The 18,921-nt window shown below is 34.9% G+C and overlaps 2 pseudogenes; both read left to right on the top strand.

The window, feature by feature from the left end:
- Positions 1-528: 528 nt before the first annotated feature.
- LOC149544237 (uncharacterized) lies at positions 529-2,709 on the top strand (annotated as a pseudogene).
- A 1,739-nt stretch (positions 2,710-4,448) lies between these two features.
- On the top strand, positions 4,449-7,294 carry LOC149544236 (cyclin-A1-4-like; annotated as a pseudogene).
- The last annotated feature ends 11,627 nt before the right edge of the window (positions 7,295-18,921 follow it).

The following is an 18,921-nucleotide window of genomic DNA, read 5'->3' as shown; positions in this document are numbered from 1 at the left end:
TCATTCTATGAGCTTATTTTGGATATACACTGCCGACTTCATGTGTTGTTGATTTGTTTAACATTTTAGATAACTAGCTCATAAATGTGAGTTATTAATGTTTTTGGTCAATTTTCGTGTAATGCATCCATGTTAAGTTAATTGGTAAAATTTAGAAAAACAATGCTCCATTTTAATTTCTGCCTATTTATCATCTATTTATTTAATTATGTGATACGAACCCATCTTTTATATTGTGCCATTGACTTGTTTTCTATTTAGATTCTAGACAATATTTTTTTGTTAAATTCAATTTAATGCTATTAAGTAAAATTTACTGAATTTTTTAGTACATGAGATTATGCATGGGAATCCTTTTCTTTTTCATTGCACTTCTTTATTAGTTACTATTCTACTGATCGGACTACTTTCCAATTTTGTAGTCTTCCACATTTGTACTTGTTTATCATGCAAGAATTGCAATTCATCCAATCTCACTACTGTTCCACAGTGAACATTGAAATTTCATTCAATTTATATAGAATGCAAATGAAAATGGAGAAGGTGACAACAATTCTTATGCACAGATACCCTTATCCACGTGAACATTCATAGGATGCTATGATTGCAGTTGTGGTTGGTTCTCTTTTCTTCATATCAGTTGATAACTTCCAAACTCTTATTCACAAGTTGGATAACAACAATATAAAGTGGTGGTCTATCTATGCATGTTTCTTTGGTTTTCTCTATTTCTTTTCCTCTCCTTTCCTAGGACGAACCATTCAGCCAAGCTACTCAAACTTTAGTCGATGGTACTACATAAATTTTCAAATATGAAATAAATTATGTGTTTTAAAGCTTAAAATTTATTGGATAATATTTATATGGCTAAGTGACATTTTTGTCCAAATATTCCTTGCTTAAAAAAGTTCTGAACCAAGGAATGGATTTACACATTGCAGGTATGTGTTGTGGCTTTTAATTGCTGGCATGTATCATTTACCAAGCATGCAGTCAATGGGAGTCGACATCAAAATGAATGTGTCTCTATTTTTGACATTATTTGTATTGCCTATCTTGGCTCTTTTGGTTTTCCATATTACATTTCTTAGGCTGTGGTATATGGGCCTCGTTGCACGCTTTGCAGGAAAGCAGCCTAAGATTCTTACCATTTTGCAAAATAGTGTTGTAAGAGCTATTATTTGTCTGAAACTAATCATATGTTAATTTGTTTGATATGACAGGTTTAGCATTGAAACCCAAGCCTTTCTTCTTATGATTAAGTTAATTCTGTCTGTTGTTGCTGCAGGTTTTAAGCATAGCATGTTGTGTTTTTTACAGCTATTGTGGCAATAGAGCCCCAGCTAGAACAAAATTATTTGGAAGCAAAGATTTTGGTCTTGTTGTGGATACATTTATAAAAGGGTGGCCACAGGTACATGAATTGAAGGAGCAGGTTTTCTCTAATTGGCTTGCATCTGTTGGATCTGCAAGTGACTACCTAGTATTTTCCAAATGGGTTATTTATGGTCAGGTAAGTGGCTATCTATCTGAGAGTGACTTTCTTATCTCCAATCTAGGAATACATAATTTGCAATCATACTTTTTACTAGACAAACTGTGTTCCAAAGTAACAACTAATCTTTACAACTTAAGTATGTTCTGAAGTAAACAAATAAATTTGGATTGCTGTTGTTTCTGGATTAGATCATGTTTGAGTTTTTGTAACCTAAAATTCATAGATGGTCTAATCTAGAAACAACAACGATTAAATTTATAGATTGTGGAAATCTAATACCATTAAATAAAATTTGGTCAATGGAAGTATCTTTACTAACCATATGTTTCTTTTGCAGTCAGGTGACATAATCTCACCTATGTTTTCTTTGTGGGCAACATTTATAGGATTATATATTGCAAAATATCTATTTGAAAGGTCAACTGGGTATGTCACATTGAAATTTTCTTTACAAGGTTGATTTTTTTGAAATTATCATTTGTCACTTTATCTTGACTTTTGTGAAATTTCATTATTTCTGTTTCAATTTGTATTTTTAGATGGGCTTTGACACATACTCAGTCAGCATCAGTTTCTAATATTCAGAAGGCATCTACAGCTCCAGATTTCTTAGACATGGTTCATTGGTACTCAGGGTATGTACTCTGTTCCACTAATTCCAAGGTGTATTTTTGCATTTTTTCCACTAAGGAAGCTTGTGTTAGTGATTCAAGATGACAAGAGTGTACCATTTCAGGACATCAGCAGATTTGTTCAAGATAGCATTTGATCTTTTGGTATCTGTAACATTGTTTCTTGGACTCTTTGATATGTGAATGATGCAGGCATGTCTACTCAATATATCAAAGTTTCTTAATCTATAACCTTGTTATGTTATTCTGTTTCATTGTAGTAAGTAATTGTGATATTACTTGCCATGTTTTAAAATTTGTCGGGTCTTACTTTGTGTGATAATTTATAGTTGCTTTATTTGATTAGGAAGCAATGACTAATGCATAGAGTAATGACCCAAATGAAGGTTTTTTTTTAATCATTTAAGTGCAAGAGAAGGACTATGGTTTGACTTCATGGCAGACACTGGGGATGGTGGCAATTCTACATACAGTGTTGCTCGATTGCTTTCTCAACCTTCCCTTCAAGTAAGCCACAACAATATCGTTAAAGAACTTCCACGTGGAGACTTGCTTCTTATTGGAGGAGATCTTGCGTGAGTTGATTCTCATTTTCACTTATGCTAGGATTAATCAGAGAAACAAAAATGAACTCTACAAATGATTCAAAGTTTTGCTTGCCCAGTGATTTTTTCTGTGGCAGTTCTATACTTGAAGGATTCATATGTTGAAACCAATGATCAAAGTGTGACATGGATTAGCTGATTGGTGCCTAGGCTAGTTCAGAGTAATTTGAATGGATTTTATTTGCAAAAGACTGAACAGTGTAGATTACATATATTTAATATTAGCCAGTGAATTTAACTTTAATTCTAGAAAAGAATGGTGATTTTTTGCACGAGGGAATGATATATGTATTTAGATGTTGCTTTTACATGACTCCACTACTTAGATCTCACTCTCTTCAAAATGCAAGCATTGAGAAGTTAAAATATTGAGTAAGATAGTTCGTAAGCATCTGCAAGTGACGACACACTATTGTTTATATATACTTTTTAAGTCACAATGTATCCAAAGGCTCAATCTAGGATTAAATCACAAAGTCTTCAAATGTATCTACCTAAGTTTTTCTGTAATGGAATGTAAAATTTACACAAACCTTAGCAAGGGAAGTCTGATATTAGTAGGCTAAGGTTACTGAAAGATATGATCTTTTGCCAAAGGTTAATTGAATGAGAAATCAACATAGTGAATTTGACTTTAATTCTAGAAAAGAATGGCGATGTTTTGCACGAGGGAATGACATATGTATTTAGATGTTGCTTTTATATGACTCCACTAGTTAGATCTCACTCTCTTCAAAATGCAAGCATTGAGAAGTTAAAATATTGAGTAAGATAGCTTGTAAGCATTAGTGAGTGATGACACACTATTGTTTATATATACTTTTTAAGTCACAATGTATCCAAAGGCTCAATTTAGGATTAAATCACAATGTCTTCCAATGTATCTGCCTAAGTTTTTTTGTAATGGAATGTAAAATTTACACAAACCTTAGCAAGGGAAATCTGATATTAGTAGGCTAAGGTTACTGAAAGAAATGATTGTTTGCCAAAGGTTAATTGAATGAAAAATTAACATAGCTTATGTGTGGTAAATATTTCCCTACAACCAATATATAAATAGGTAAAATATTTTGGTTATTTTATTAATTTAGCTCTAGAATTAGCCTGGCCTGGACTGGGGGAGGTTACAACAGGGGAAACCACTATCCCAATTTTACAATGAGAGTGAGACCCATAAATAGATTCAAAACAAAGAAAAGGACAACACAAATAAGCCAATAGATAAGGAGTTAACCTTTGACACCACCGTTGGTATGGATAAAATAATCATGTCAAACAATTTTGGAGCTTTCTTTGATTTTTTCCCTTACAAAGTGTCCTAACCTTCTTCCAGCTCTTTCTGCCATTCTTCTATGTTGAATGGGTGTCCCCATCATCACAGCTGATGAACACTCAACTTGCAGCCTCCTCTCTTTTGTGAAGATTCTTTCACTTTGTCACCTAGACCCCACTGGTTGTTTTTTCTCCCTACAATCGGGAGTTGCAGAACCATTCCTATGTTTCATCTTCTTATCGCACCCATCACCATTCTTCACTGTTGCATTTCAAGATTTTGTGCCTACAAATTACAGTTGGTGATTTTTTCATAGGAGTAATAGGTCATGTTTCATGACAGATTTTCTCACTTGAATCTTCTGTGCAAACATTATTCAAAAATTTAGGGTTAGAAGAGGTGGGCTTTGTACATTTCACTATTGCTTAAGTGACCAATCCATGACTAGGCCACAACAGCTTAATAATGTCCACATTACTCGGGCTAGGGTTGCGAAGTCCACATCTAACAATAACATCGTTTCCTGCAAAAACCAACTACCCCCACCTTTTCCTCTGGTGGACCAAAGGAAGACAAGGAAAAGACCAGCATCTAAGGATTCCACCACACATTCTTTACATGATGCTGCTAGTCTAGCTAAATGTTGAGCAGTACTTGGAGATGTGACTAACATGTATAAAGATGGAGAACTAGCTTTGCCAAGAGTTAGGACACGTAAGGTAAAACTAAATTTTATTTTGCATACTTATGTTGGTTTTAACTTTTATATTTTGCATGTTATTTCAGGGAGATGATGAGAAATGGCAGTGTAGTCTAAATTGTATGGCCAAAACTCTTCTTTAATTTAGTATTCTATCCACACTAGGGTCTGGATTTAAATTTTGCATATCTTCAAGAGAACCTGATACTATTTGTGTCATATCTCCTTTGTTCTCACTTGAAGAAATTCTCATTGTATGTTGAATAGTTTACACTTTCCTTTTAGATATATATAATTTATTTGTATTGTGATATGAGCCTAGGTTGCATCTCTGGGTAACAATAGCAAAGGAAAATGCCAAGGAATTATTCAGAATGTCAATACAGATACCAAAGTTGTAGAAATTGAAAAGCATATGATACTTGTTCCTTGCAATTCCAAGGATCATTCTTCCAATGATGATGTTGGGATTGGTGAAAAAAAGAGCGATGGAGAGAATGTGTAGGATATACAAGCTAATTCTAAAGATCTAACTACAACTGCAGAAAATATACTGGTGCAATTGCAATGCAAATAGCTTGTAGCCGAAACAAATAATGAAAATGCTTCAACATGTGCTAATGAGTCATTAGTGTCTTCTCTAAAGCAACAAATTTGCCAAAATCAGCACATATCGAGAGAGCTCGAGAACAATTCAAAACAAGGTAATTTGATTGGGATTTCATAAACTAATTAAGAGTACCTAAACATATAATTCATTAAGTTTTGTTTTTTATTTTGATCAATTTTTCCAAATTCTCTTCTTTTAACTTTTTACTCACAGTTTTGATCTTCTACAAATGTTAGGAGATCCTGCCATTTTAGTCAAATCTCATGAAGATGTGGGGTGTTCAAGCCATTCTCACCATATTGATATTGATTTGGACCATGGTGATCCTCAGATGTGTACTTCTTATGCCACAGAATTTTATGATAACTTATGCATTATAGAGGTTTTCTCTATTCACAGTGATCTTTTATTCTTGGTCCAGAAAATTTATATTGTTCAATTGAGCTGATTTGTTTCTATGCTCTTTTCTAATGCTTGTTAGTATAATTCTCACTATTGTCATATGTATTATGCTTTTAACAACTTCAGCTTATTGTTGTAAATTTTTTGTTATAGCATATAACTGTAGATCCTTGGATTGATCTACAATGTTCTATAGAGGAAGTTGTGAATTACTTTGTTTTTATGTGGTGTGCTAGATATAGATTTAGTTGATAAATATCTTCACTAAAAATTGCATATTTTTGTTAATGTTCTAAGCTTAAATGAAGTAATATAGGTACTTGAAGCAAAAAAGTTACCGGCTTTCATGTGTCAAGCTAGACTAAATTTATGACATTTTCTTGAAGCTTCTTTTGATTAATACTTACAGTCATCAATTACTTTTTCAGCTAAAACGACGAGCATTACCTTGTTACATTCAAATAATTCAATAGGAGATCAATGCAAATATGAGGGGCATACTTGTTGATTGGCTTGTTGCTTATTGCATTTCTTCATGCGATCTGTATATTTATTTTTCCCTATTGTAGTTGTGCAATTAATTTTGTATGATCAATTCAAAATTAGATTGTTGTAATCGGTTGTTGAGGAGTAAAAGCTTGTGCCAGATACACTTTACTTGCATGCTTGTTGCCTCATGTGTACTTCGTGCCTACTATAACATTTATTTTCTTTTCTTTTCTTTGGTTAATTTTTAACTATTGCTTTGATGTCACTTTCAGGAAGTACAAAGAAATTTGTGCTCCACATGTGGAAGAATTTTGTTACATTACAGATAATACTTACACAAGGGAGGAGGTACAATTTTCCTTTTGTATTGCAAGATGATTTGTCACATCTCTCTTGGGTGGTTTTCTTAAAATGAGAATTATCCTTATCTTAATACTAATAGGTGTTAGAAATGGATATTGATGTCCTAACTTACTTGCGATATGATCTGACAACACCAAAAACTAAGAGCTTTCTCAAGTAATGCGGGAGACAAAATTAATTAATATATAAAAGTATTTTATTCTTACCTTCATAATTTTTTTCATTCAAGTTCCATCTCTACATTTGGAATTCATGGGCAATTATCTTTTTGAACTCACCCTTGTTGAGTATGACTTTCTCCATTATGTTCTGTCAATGATAGCTACATTAGCTGTATTTGTGCCAAGAATGACTCTTGATCCTGGAACTTGCCCCTGGGTAATGTAAATTCCATCGAGTCATTTTTTTGTTTGGTCTTGTCTATATTGAAATTTGAACAAGATTTTACTGTCCTTTTTTTTCAGAATCCTACGCTAGAACATTACACAAGCTATAAAGTATTAGAGATGAAGGATTGTATTCATGCATTGCATAATTTACAACTAAATAGCAAAGGGTGTGCATTGACTGCAGTTAGGGAGAAGTATTGCAAACACAAGGTATCTGAATATCTTCTAGTGTTTAAAATTCTAAATTTATCACTCCCATAATCAATAATTTTCAGCATCTTTCTTTTCTATTTACAGTTCAAATGTGTGGCAAACCTTTCTTTTGTACTATGATTTGATAGGCTTCTATAGAGAAAAATCAAAAGAGAAATAATAGTATTTTATGCATTGTAGGTCAAGATCCAGTGCACAAGCTCATCAAAGAGTTGATAACACTGAAAAGAATCAATGAACAGGTCGACTCCCATTGATACTCCCACCACCAGGACTTTAAAATATTGATACTCATAGCCAAATAATTGAGTAGACAATGGATTTCCTCAGTGGTGATGCTTACGAGTCACCAACTACTGCAACTCCACCAACAACTAGCACAGTCAATGAGAAATACACACATTCACCACCAGTATCTCTTTCTCAGCAAACTTTTCCATAACCTTTGAATTCACAATCAAATTCTCCATATCGAAATGGAGGTTACTCTTCAAGGATGTCATCAACACAATAAAATGAATACCAGAAGTTTCCACACCATGGCCCAGAGTCATATTTTGACAAATCTAGCCAGGGTTTGCAATGGTAAAATCCAACAAGGTAGTCTCTTAGTCCAAAACAATCAATTCTATTATATGGGCCACAATCACAGAATTCAAAGGCATCAACACAAAAGACTTATGAAAGCCTTCCTCTCACTCCTTGGAAAGTGGAGCAATCAAAAAATACATCTCAAGGTGTAGATAATATGCAAGGACCTCCCATATATGATAGCAATGTTATAAAAGTTATTCCCCCTCCTCTAGCAAAGTACAATAAGAGACAACAGTTTTTTCAGCAGCAACAAGCTTTGGGTTCTGGTCAGTCTACACATCGTTATAGTGAATCAACACATGATGATTTGATATCAGGAACACAAAACATCTCCATTCATGATGGAACTTACAATGATGCATATCCACAACAATCTTTAACTTCTAGCAAACAAGTTAAACTTGAAGATAAGTTGTTTGAAGACCTAGTTGACTTTGCCAAGGAAAAAAGTAAAGCTTCGCCCAGTAAAAGCGAAAGTTTTTAAAAATTAGAGGTTGTTATCTGGGATGGTTTGTACTACATATCTTCAAGTAGCTTCCTACAAGTGATGGTTTAGGTGTAGCATCAATTGTATTGAAGCCATTGTATAGTCTTTTGTTCAATTGAGGTTTAGTACTCATTATGTGCTATATTATTCCTAGTGCACTGCAATTTAATTTATTTTTTGTTACTTTTATTTTCTGATATGAAATTCCTTTTGAAGATTTGTATATTGAAACAAACTTATGTTCTTACCTAGAAGGTAAATGATTCTAGTAACAATGCCAAAAGATCCATATATATATATTGCAATGTATTGCTGAAGCTTGTTCTATTTTAGATCTCAAGTAGTGTGTGAGCATTATCTTTTCTTATCATAGTATTTGTGGAAAGTAATTGCCTGTGTGGCCTTGCACTATTCTCTAGTTCACAATTTGATTGTGGCATTTTGTTTGAAACCAAGCTTTATAATTACAAATATAGGATATTTTAATAGATTGTTTACTTGTGTAAGGGGATAAAACCCATTTTGGTGCCCTAAAATAATATAACTATATATAGAAACTCAATCATTTAGACATTTAGTATGGACTTGAGCTATCTTGATGGAACTATTTTTGATAAGAGTAGGAAAGAATAGTTACTGTTGATGTTTTCAGGCATTCTATAAAATAGTTCATATGCCTTGCATATGATTTAACATTTTGCATGCATCTTGCACTCTCTCATCTGGATGATGATGGATTACGGAGAGTGGTCTAAAACAATGATGCTAAAAAACACACATAATCAAATCCAAAATGAAATTGCATAAATAGATTGTGGAAATCTGATATTGTTAATTTTGCATGCATGTCTACTAGAAAAATCACAACTTAAACATATATATTTTTAACTTGTGATTGTCCTAGTAGACATGCATGCAAAATTAACAATATCATATTTTCACAATCCATTTGTAATGCAATTTCATTTTGGATTTGATTGTGTGTGTTTTTTAGCATCATTTTTTTAGACCACTCGCCATCATTAGTCGAATGAGAGAGTGCAACATGCATGCAAAATGTCATATCATATGCAAGGGATGTGAACTGTTTTATAGAATGCATAAAAAAAATTTACACCCATGCGTTGGTAGAAATTTTTGCCTTAATTGGTTGAAATTTCTACCTTTATCAGTCAAGATTTTCTACCTTCATTGGTCAAAATTTCTACCTTTATTGGTCAAAAATTTCTCCTTTCATTGGTCGAAATTTCTAACTTCATTGGTCAAAATTTTGACCAATTCTTGGCAGAACTTGCACCATGGCTATGGAAGTTTTTCGACCAACATATTGAAAAAATTCTAACCAATGTGTTGGTCAAATTTGGTTGAAGTTTGGTTAAAAATTGGGTCAAAATTTTGACCAATAATGATCAAAAAATGGTCTCAAATGTACTAGTGTGAAATGGGAGAGATAGAATAAAAGGATGGGAGAGAGTGAGGGTTGAGAGTAGGGGGTCGTAGAGAGAGAGAGTATGGGATGGGAAAGATAGAGTGAAAGGATGGGAGAGAGAGTGTGAGAGAGATTAGGGGATGGGAGAGAGTGTGAGAGAGAGTTGGGAATGGGAGAGAGAGAGAGAAAGAGTAGGGGATGGGAGAGAGAGAGAGAGAGAGAGAGAGAGAGAGAGAGTAGAGAGGGAGAGAGAGAGACAACTTGAGAGAGATGGATAGTAGGTGGTGGAAGAGGGAGGGGAAGAGGAGGGGAGAGAGGGATGGGGGTCTGTGTGAGAGATCTAGAGAGTAAGGGATGGGAGTGTGTTTCTAAAAAAAGAAATAGTTTACGGGATGGGAGAGGGGAGAGAGATAGAGAGTATCATAGGAGGGAGGGAGGGAGAGAGAGAGAGAGAGAGAGAGAGAGAGAGAGAGAGTAGGTGGTGGGATAAGGAGAGAAGGGAAAATGGGAGTGTGTAAGAGAGAGTAGGGGATGGGAGAGAGTGTGTGAGAGAGTAGGAGGTGGCTGAGAGAGAGAACGGCATGGGAGAGAGAGAGTGAGAGTAGGGGATTGGAGAGAGTGAGAGAGAGAAAGAGAGTAGGGGATGGGAGAGAGTGTGAGAGAGAGTAGGGAGAGGGAGATAGAGATAGAAGGATGGGAGTTTGTGTGACAAATCTAGAGAGTAGGGGATGGGAGAGAAGAGAGAGGGAGGATGGGAGTGTGTGTTTGTCTATGAAAGAGACAGAGTAGGGGATGGGAGAGAGTGTGAGAGTGTGAGAGAGAGTAGGGGGTGGCAAAGAGAGAGTATGGGATGGGAGAGATAGAGTAAATTGATGGGAAAGAGTGTGAGAAAGAGTAGGAGGTGGCAAAGAGAGAGTATGGGATGAGAGAGATAGATTGAAAGGATGAGAGAGAATGTGAGAGAGAGTAGGGGATGGGAGTGAGTGTGAGAGAGAGAGTTGGGGATTGGAGAGAGAGAGTAAGAGTAGGGGATGGGGGAGAGAGAGAGAGTAAAGAGGGAGAGAGAGAACTTGAGAGGGAGATATTAGGTGGTGGGAGAGGGAGTGGGAGAGGGGGAGAGAGAGGGGGGATGGGAGTGTGTATCTATAAAAGAGAGAGTTTAGGGGATAGGAGAGGGGGGAGAGAGAGAGAGAGAGTAGTAGATGGGAGAGAGAGTAGGGGATGGGAGAGTATAGGGGTATGGGGGAGAGAGAGATAGTAGGAAGTGGGAGAGGGAGGATGGGAGTGTTTGTGAGATATCTAAAGAGTAGGGGATGGGAGAGGAGAGATGGTGAGAGAGGTAGAGAGAGTAGGCGGTGGGAGAGGAAGAGCGAGAGAGAGAGAGAGAGAGAGAGAGAGAGAGAGAGAGAGAGTAGGGGATGGGAGAGGGGGGAGAGAGAGTGTAGGGGATGGGAGAGAGAGCAGGGAGAGAGAGAGAGAGAATAGGGGATAGGAGAGGGGAGAGAGAGTAGGGAGAGAGAGAGAGAGAGAGTAGGGAGGATGGGGAGTGATGTGTTTTCACATAGTGCATACGCACTATAGTGCATACACGCTTTATAATGTGTATGCACTATATGAAATTACCTAAAAATATTAAAAAAGAAACTTTGGGGCCCATTTTATCTGTTCTCTACTTTTGGTCTATTGTGCACTATGTTATTCTGACAAAAATCATGGGTTTCAACATAGCAAACACTATTTCAACACTTTTTCAAGCTAGTAAACACCAGATTCAATCATTGGATATGCAATTTGAAGACTTTTTTAATATTCCTTGTATAGAAAAGGTTAGTGCAATCTATTTTAGATATTTTTTGTCGATATATAGATACAAATTTGATTATAATTTGACATGTCATTTAATATATAGTGAATTCATTAAAAATTGTATGTTTGAATGAAATGTTATTTTGAAATGGTTAGAAATTTGACAAGTCATTTGATATATATTGTGTATTCATTCAAATAATTATAATTTTCATATGTATTTGAATAATTTGTAATTTACACATTTTAAGTAATTTAGATGTTTGAATAGTTTGACATGTTGAAATCATCATCATGCCAAGGAAGAAACCAAAAACTCAAACAAATGAAGATAGGGAGAAAGATTTGGCAATTAAAAGAGATAAAATGAAATTACTACATGAACAAAGAAAATTTCAAAGAAATAATGAAGAATTGACTTTCGAAGAGGATCAAGAACCACTAGTACAAAGAAACAAAGAGGAAGAATTAGAAAGACAAAGAGAACAAATGAGATTGTTACACTCAAGAAAACAATTGAATTGTGAAGCTACACCATCTTCCAATGTTGGAGTCATATCGTCCGCTACACCATCTTCCAATGTTGAAGTCATATCGTCCTCTCATTTTGAAGAGACACTGATTTGTAAATCCAATGATATACACACTCCATCATTTCATGTTGAAAGCACAACATCAACACATCAAGTAGGTGATATTACATCTTTTACATCTTATTGCCAAGGCACATCATCTTTGGTTCAAGGTACACAATACACTCAACCTTATATTGATGTTGAAAATGTTGAGAGAATCGAAGAGATTAGAACAGCTTCTAGAATTTTTTTTAGAAGACCAAAATATTTGATTGATATTGATACTAACATTTTGAAATCAATGCCTGACAAGATTAGCAAGCATACTTGTCAAAGAAAAGTTAATCATATGTGGAGATTATTTTTTGAAGAACTAAATATTATAGGTCAATGCCAATTATTTATTGAAATGATGAGAAATTTGAAATTTACACCTATCATGAATATTCTTGGGCTAAGAACGATAGATGATTCAAATGAAAAAAATGTTGTAAAGAATATAATGAGTGCTTATGACAAAGTGGGTTCTAAATTATGCACCAAAGATAGAAATATCACAAGACGAGTACTTACATCAACAATAGTAAGTAGCCAAATGAAGAAAGCTCGACTCATGAGAAAGACAAGAAAAAAATTAAAAATTGGTAGAGGTACTCTAAGGAGAGTCATGCTAAGGAGTGAGAGATTGGAAGATCCAATAAAAAATGAGTTATGGACATTTAGTGGTAGACTACTACAAAAGAATAAAGAAATTAGTGAAGCCTTGAAATCATTGTTCGAAGATTGTTGAAAAAATAACACACATGTTTCCCGTAAACAAAGAGATGTTGTAAGAAGGAGGATTGGTAGCCAAAATCGCAACCCACATGCGAAACATTTTTTGGACTCAACTCAGACACAATTTTTTGCAAAATTTTTTGGTATGTATCCTCAAATTTGAATAAGTCAAAGATTTTTTGAGATTGGTAAACCTTTTTATATGAAGATAAATCACACATGCACAACTTGTTGTTGTAGGATACATGTTGAATTTTCTAACCATTTTGATATTTTTAGGCATATATGCATAGTTTTGTATTCACAGTTTGTTTTGTAGGATTGTGACATGAATGAGCCACTAAGATCTTCAAGAGAATTCATATCCAACATTTTATGTGAAATAGGGGACAACCAACAATTTTACAAGACATCATGCTTGGATGGTACATGCTTATTTTGTAGTTCTTTGCAACTTTTATCAACTTGTCAACATATGTATAGTACACATGCAATTGGAAATGAAATAGTAGATTATGGAAAATTTAAGATAGTGACATATGCTCTAAAATATGGGAAACATGGTAAAATATTTGATTTAGTCATTGAGAAGATTCTAGTGTATGAGTTCATGAAGATTTTTCGTGAAAAGATTATTTACAAGTATGCAAGGCATAACCATAGAGCTCAATGGCTGGATTTGCAATTCAAGTTGTGCAAGGATACATTTCCACTAGATAACATTGTTTTGATTGTAGATTTTGTAGAGAACTACACACTACAACCACAAAATGAGGTGCAAGCAAGGTATTATACTTCTCAACAGGTTTCCATATTTATTCACATAACATTCATGCATTCACCTACAAGTACAGAGGATGACAGGAATATTTTGAGGGAGTGCCATTTTTACATCAGCAATGATCGAGAACATTCTACAGAGTTTGTACATGGTTTTTTTCAACTATTTTATGGAGATTTGGCTAATAGGGGTATAACATATCATCAGCACATTATTTGGTCAAACAATTGTGCATCTCAATTCAAGATTGCATAGATGTTCTATTGGTTGAGTAGGATGCACAAGTTGTGTAGAATTCAATGTATGTGGAATTTTATAGAAGCTAGTCATGTTAAGGGAGAGCATGATGGTGTAGGCGCATGCATTAAAAGAGCCTTGGCTTGTGAAGAAATAAAGTACAAAGATGGATCAATATTGATAGATGCAAAATCCATCGTCCAATGGTGTAACGCTACAATGGGTCCAGGTAAGGAAGGTGAGTCTACGGTTTGTAGATTTTTTTGGTTGATAGATAATACTAACATTGCATCATATCAAGACTATTGTACACTAACAAGATATAGTGAGTTACACTCTTTTAGAAGCTCTAATGCAGGTTCATGGAGTATCCACACACGAAAAATGGTATGCTATTGTCCATCATGTGTAGAGGAAAATTGGGATGACTGTGAGTCAACTGAATGGGTGGACAAATGGGATATATGGGTTTTGGACCCAATTGACACCTATCATCCCCCACAAGCACTGGAAATGGTAAAGATGGATTCATCTATTGACTTTGATTTCTTGTCAAATCTAGTGCAACTTGGTAATATATATACATATATATATATATATATATATATATATATATATATATTTGTAATTTCCATATGTAACTTTATAACTTTTACCCAAGTATTTTCTGAATTAATGACCACATTTTGTACATTTCTCACTACAGGCCATGCTTTTTTTTTTTATTGCACCTGAAGACAATGAAGAAGGGACAGATTATTATTTGTGTCATTATGTTGAAGCCAAACAAAAATTGGATCACTCGGTTATAGATGGTGAAGGTTTAGAGTACCATGTTGGTGTAGTGGTTGTAACCAGCACATGGCTTAGATGATATTCTATGAAGAACCCTAACTTGTGGTTATTTGAGGATTGGAAAATAGAGAGGAAGATTCTTCATTATTCAAACCTTGTTGTCGCATAAAATGTACATTTGATAAAATATGGTGGAAAACCACATAATAAGATTCTTTGGAAAGTTCGTGAGTCAAACCATGAGGCAATACTTGAGACATTAAAATGTCGAGCAGATCCAGTTGGCTCATTAGATTGAATAGGGGGAGAGAGAGAGAGAGAGAGAGAGAGAGAGAGAGATCAATTGGATCCAAATACAATGTTGCAACCTCTTCCCCAAGACTATCCACGTGACTAAGGTGGACCGTATTGTTATGATGTGTAAGTGACGAGATTTAGTTTAAATCATAGATTTTATGTTTTGATTTGTTTAGAATCTAGATACATTATTTGAATTTATATTAGATTCTTTAATAGGACCCATTTTTAGATTAGTCATTTGAATAAGTGAAAGTTTAGAATTTTTTGTTTAGATCAAAATGTAATGAAAGAACATAAAAATTGTTAGAATGTGAATGCTTTGTGATGTAAGTGATGATTGTGTGCATGTAACTAGAAACTTCAAACTAGCGAAAGCAACAATACAATGGGAGAAGTTTCAATACTCATCATGCAAGGGTTACCATATAACTCAGAAAACAAGGATTTCTACAAATGGATAATTCTTAATGACAAACCAAATTCAATTTTTGTCATTCTCTAGTTTTAGTGGATTAATCTTATCTTAGATTTTTTACTTTGTTAATTCTTAATTTTCAGGTCACTAAAGAAGAGGGCTAATAAAGTCGAAGCACCAATGATAAAGGGTGAGATGCCAAAATCATCTGTGAAATGGTATTATCAATTCACATCCTCAATATTAATTAGTGTTCTTTGTTCAAGTACCATTATGTGCTAATCATCTTATGCCTAGAATTGCAGAGGATCATAATCATCAAAAAGTAAGAAGGAAAATAGGTCTCAATCTGACGATAATGGGGTAGTTACAGATATAGTTCTCTCTACGGATAATGTTGATCAGCCGATGCATAGGTTGAGAGAACCAAAAGACTATTTAGGTCTACTAAAAAGAAATCAAACTTTTGATATTTTAGGATACAAAATGTATATTGATGGATTTGACAAGAATTAAAAGTATATAGACAATCAATTTAGTCTTCCATAAAATGGTTCTTATATTAACAACTTTTACTGTATTTATTGATTTTGTTCCAACATTTAATGTGATTTAAGTGATGCGGGTATATATTGGGTAGGTTCAGCGTATGCTTTGAATAATTTATCCATGATCATCACGAGATGACCATCTCAAAAGTGTTTATTGAGCTCATTTTCTTGTCTACAAGACTAATACTCTTAATTTTCTTCCAAACCATGGTTGCTTGTAATAGATACCCAAGAATAGTTGCAATCACTGCATTCCAATTTTTTGGACTTTGACTCATTATTATCATAAAGTTGGAATGTTGGAAAGGGTTAATACTTGACTATGTATATTCATCCCATGTGTGTTCCATGAGGTTTTTACTATTGTAACATTTTAAGATCTAATTTTGTGGATTTTTCCCTCATTTTTTACATGATAGGTTTGTTCAAGTGGCATATGATGAGGTTGTCTGTACAACTTAATGATTGAGTTGAAGTGATTTATGAAGTAAAGGGCTATTTAATGTAGCTATTTAAATCATCCATATTTGATGGTCATTTCCCTCTATTTTGTAGTCCTTTTTCACAACACTATTTCTAACATGGTGTTAGTTATTTAAGTTAATAAATGATCACAATATTCATGAATATACAACAAGTGGGTGTGTTTGATGCAAAGCCCTCCTAACTCCCCTAGGAACCACAACTCAACTCTGGGATTCTCTTGTATTCTTGGAATCTACCCAAGGAATTAGACTCTACTAGGGTTCAAGAGGTCTCTAACTTGGTAACATCTTCCTACAACCATGTCTAAGAGGTCATAACCCAAATCTTTAGTTTTTCTTCTAAACACTCACATTGTTCACCATGCACCTAGTGTACCCTAGTGCCTCCAACATACCAAAACTCATCCTTGGATTTATACCATGACCCCAACAAATTGGATCATCTCAAAAAATCCCATCTAACATGTTCCAACTCCTTGCACACTCTCAGCAACTCATATGTTACATTTTCTGAATTTTGCCTCTTCTAGGCTTATTCCAACTAGCCCTTGCCAGTCACTAATTTTTTGTTTTCTCCAAACTTTCCCACAAAACTTCCTAAAGTATTGGGTTATTAAAATACCCTTTTCCTCACTCTAAAATATACTCCAAAACCAACTACACTTATTTTTTAAAATATCACTCAAAACTGGCTATTTCAGTTTGCCAACTAGGCCTAGTTTGAGGCCATTTACAAAGAAACTCACAATCACTTGACTCTTGGAACTCCCATGACCCAAAAATATCTTAAGAAACAACTCAAATGCAAGTATTCTACTATTTTTTTGGTTTCATGATCAACTTTACAATGGTTTTTACAAAACCCTCCTTTCTAGCCCCTTTACCCTAGGGCTTTCTAGAAATCTTACTTTGCAACGTCTCTAGAAACCCAAAATGGTTCAAACACCTTCACTTTGGTTATATTAGACAACTTCTAACATAAAATTCAACTCTTTTTTGGAGAAAAAACTAAATCCACCTTTGGAGCAGTCACATACCCCTTTTTATGCACTCTTTCTCACTCAACCCCATACCCTTGGGCATCAAAAAATCAACTCCAGGTTCCTCCCTACACATGAATTATTAAATAACATATTTTACAATATTATTGACCCATTCCACAAGCCCCAAGAATCACATAAAGTAGAATGGGTCAGATTCACAAAATGACTCTCAAACCCCTCTTAAATTGTCACCTACAACAGATTTTAGGACAGTCAATATGAAAAATACAAAATGATTGACTAAACCTTCATACCAATGATAAATGAAATTTAAAACATTTCCCTATCACCTCCAAAATAAATCATATCAAAAGGTACTATGAAAATGAAATTACAACAGTTACAAGTTTAGATTCTTGATCAAAATTTTGGGGAAAACTATGCATTCATTGCTCAAACTTCAAAACTCTTACATTACCAATTAATTTTGACCATCCAAACTTGTCTCCCACACATGGTAATGAGGTTTTAAACTCATTTAGACTCTCAAAACCAAATTAAACCTCCCTAACTACCCCTCTAACCACCTTTGTGCATTAAGCACCTTTTGTTGTCAATTTGACACTTTTAGTTGTCAATTGACAAGTTTTTGATATTCCTTGCTACATGACTATCCCATTACATTAATATGGTCATAGGTCATAGGTCAACCTATGACCCCCTTTGACCCATTAACTGATGACATATGTCCCTAGGGGTCATAGGACCCCTAGGGACATATTAGAAATGTTCATATGGGTCAAAGGGGGTCATAGGTTGACTTATGACCCCCTTTGACCCATTAAATGATGACATATGTCCCTAGGGCTCCTAGGACCCCTAGGGACATATTAGAATTGTTCATATGGGTCAAAGGGGGTCATAGGTTGGCCTATGACCCCCCTTCACCCATTACATGACGACATATGTCCCTAGGACCCCTGGGGACATATGAGAATCATTCTTATGGGTCAAAGCGGGTCATAGTTTGACCTATGATCCACTTCGACACATTACATGATGACATATGTCCCTAGGAATCCTAGGACCCCTAGGGACATATTAGAATCATTCATATGGGTCAAAAGGGGTCATACATTAGCCTATCATCCCTTTCAACCCATTAAATGATGACATATGTCCCTGGGGTCCTAGGACCCCTAGCGACATATTAGAATTGTTCATATGAGTCAAAGGGTGTCATAGGTTGACCTATAACCCCCTATGACTCATTATATGATGAAATATGTCCCTAGGACCCCTAAGGACATATGAGAATCTTTCTTATGGGACAAAGGGGGTCACAGGTTGACCTATGACCCCCTTCAATGCATTACATGATGACATATGTCTCTAGGGGTCTTAGGACACCTAGAGAAATATTAGAATTGTTCTTATGGGTCAAAGTTGGTTGTAGGTTGACTTATGACCCACTTCAACCCATTACATGATGACATATGTATCTAGTGGTCCTCGAAACCCTTGAGACATAT

Source organism: Cupressus sempervirens, chromosome 8 (genome assembly GCF_028749045.1).
Source record: "Cupressus sempervirens isolate cs-2001-9-10 chromosome 8, ASM2874904v1, whole genome shotgun sequence".
Taxonomy (NCBI): Eukaryota; Viridiplantae; Streptophyta; class Pinopsida; order Cupressales; family Cupressaceae; genus Cupressus; species Cupressus sempervirens.
The sequence above is the reverse complement of the archived record's forward strand: the minus strand, read 5'-3'. Positions and strand labels throughout refer to the sequence as shown.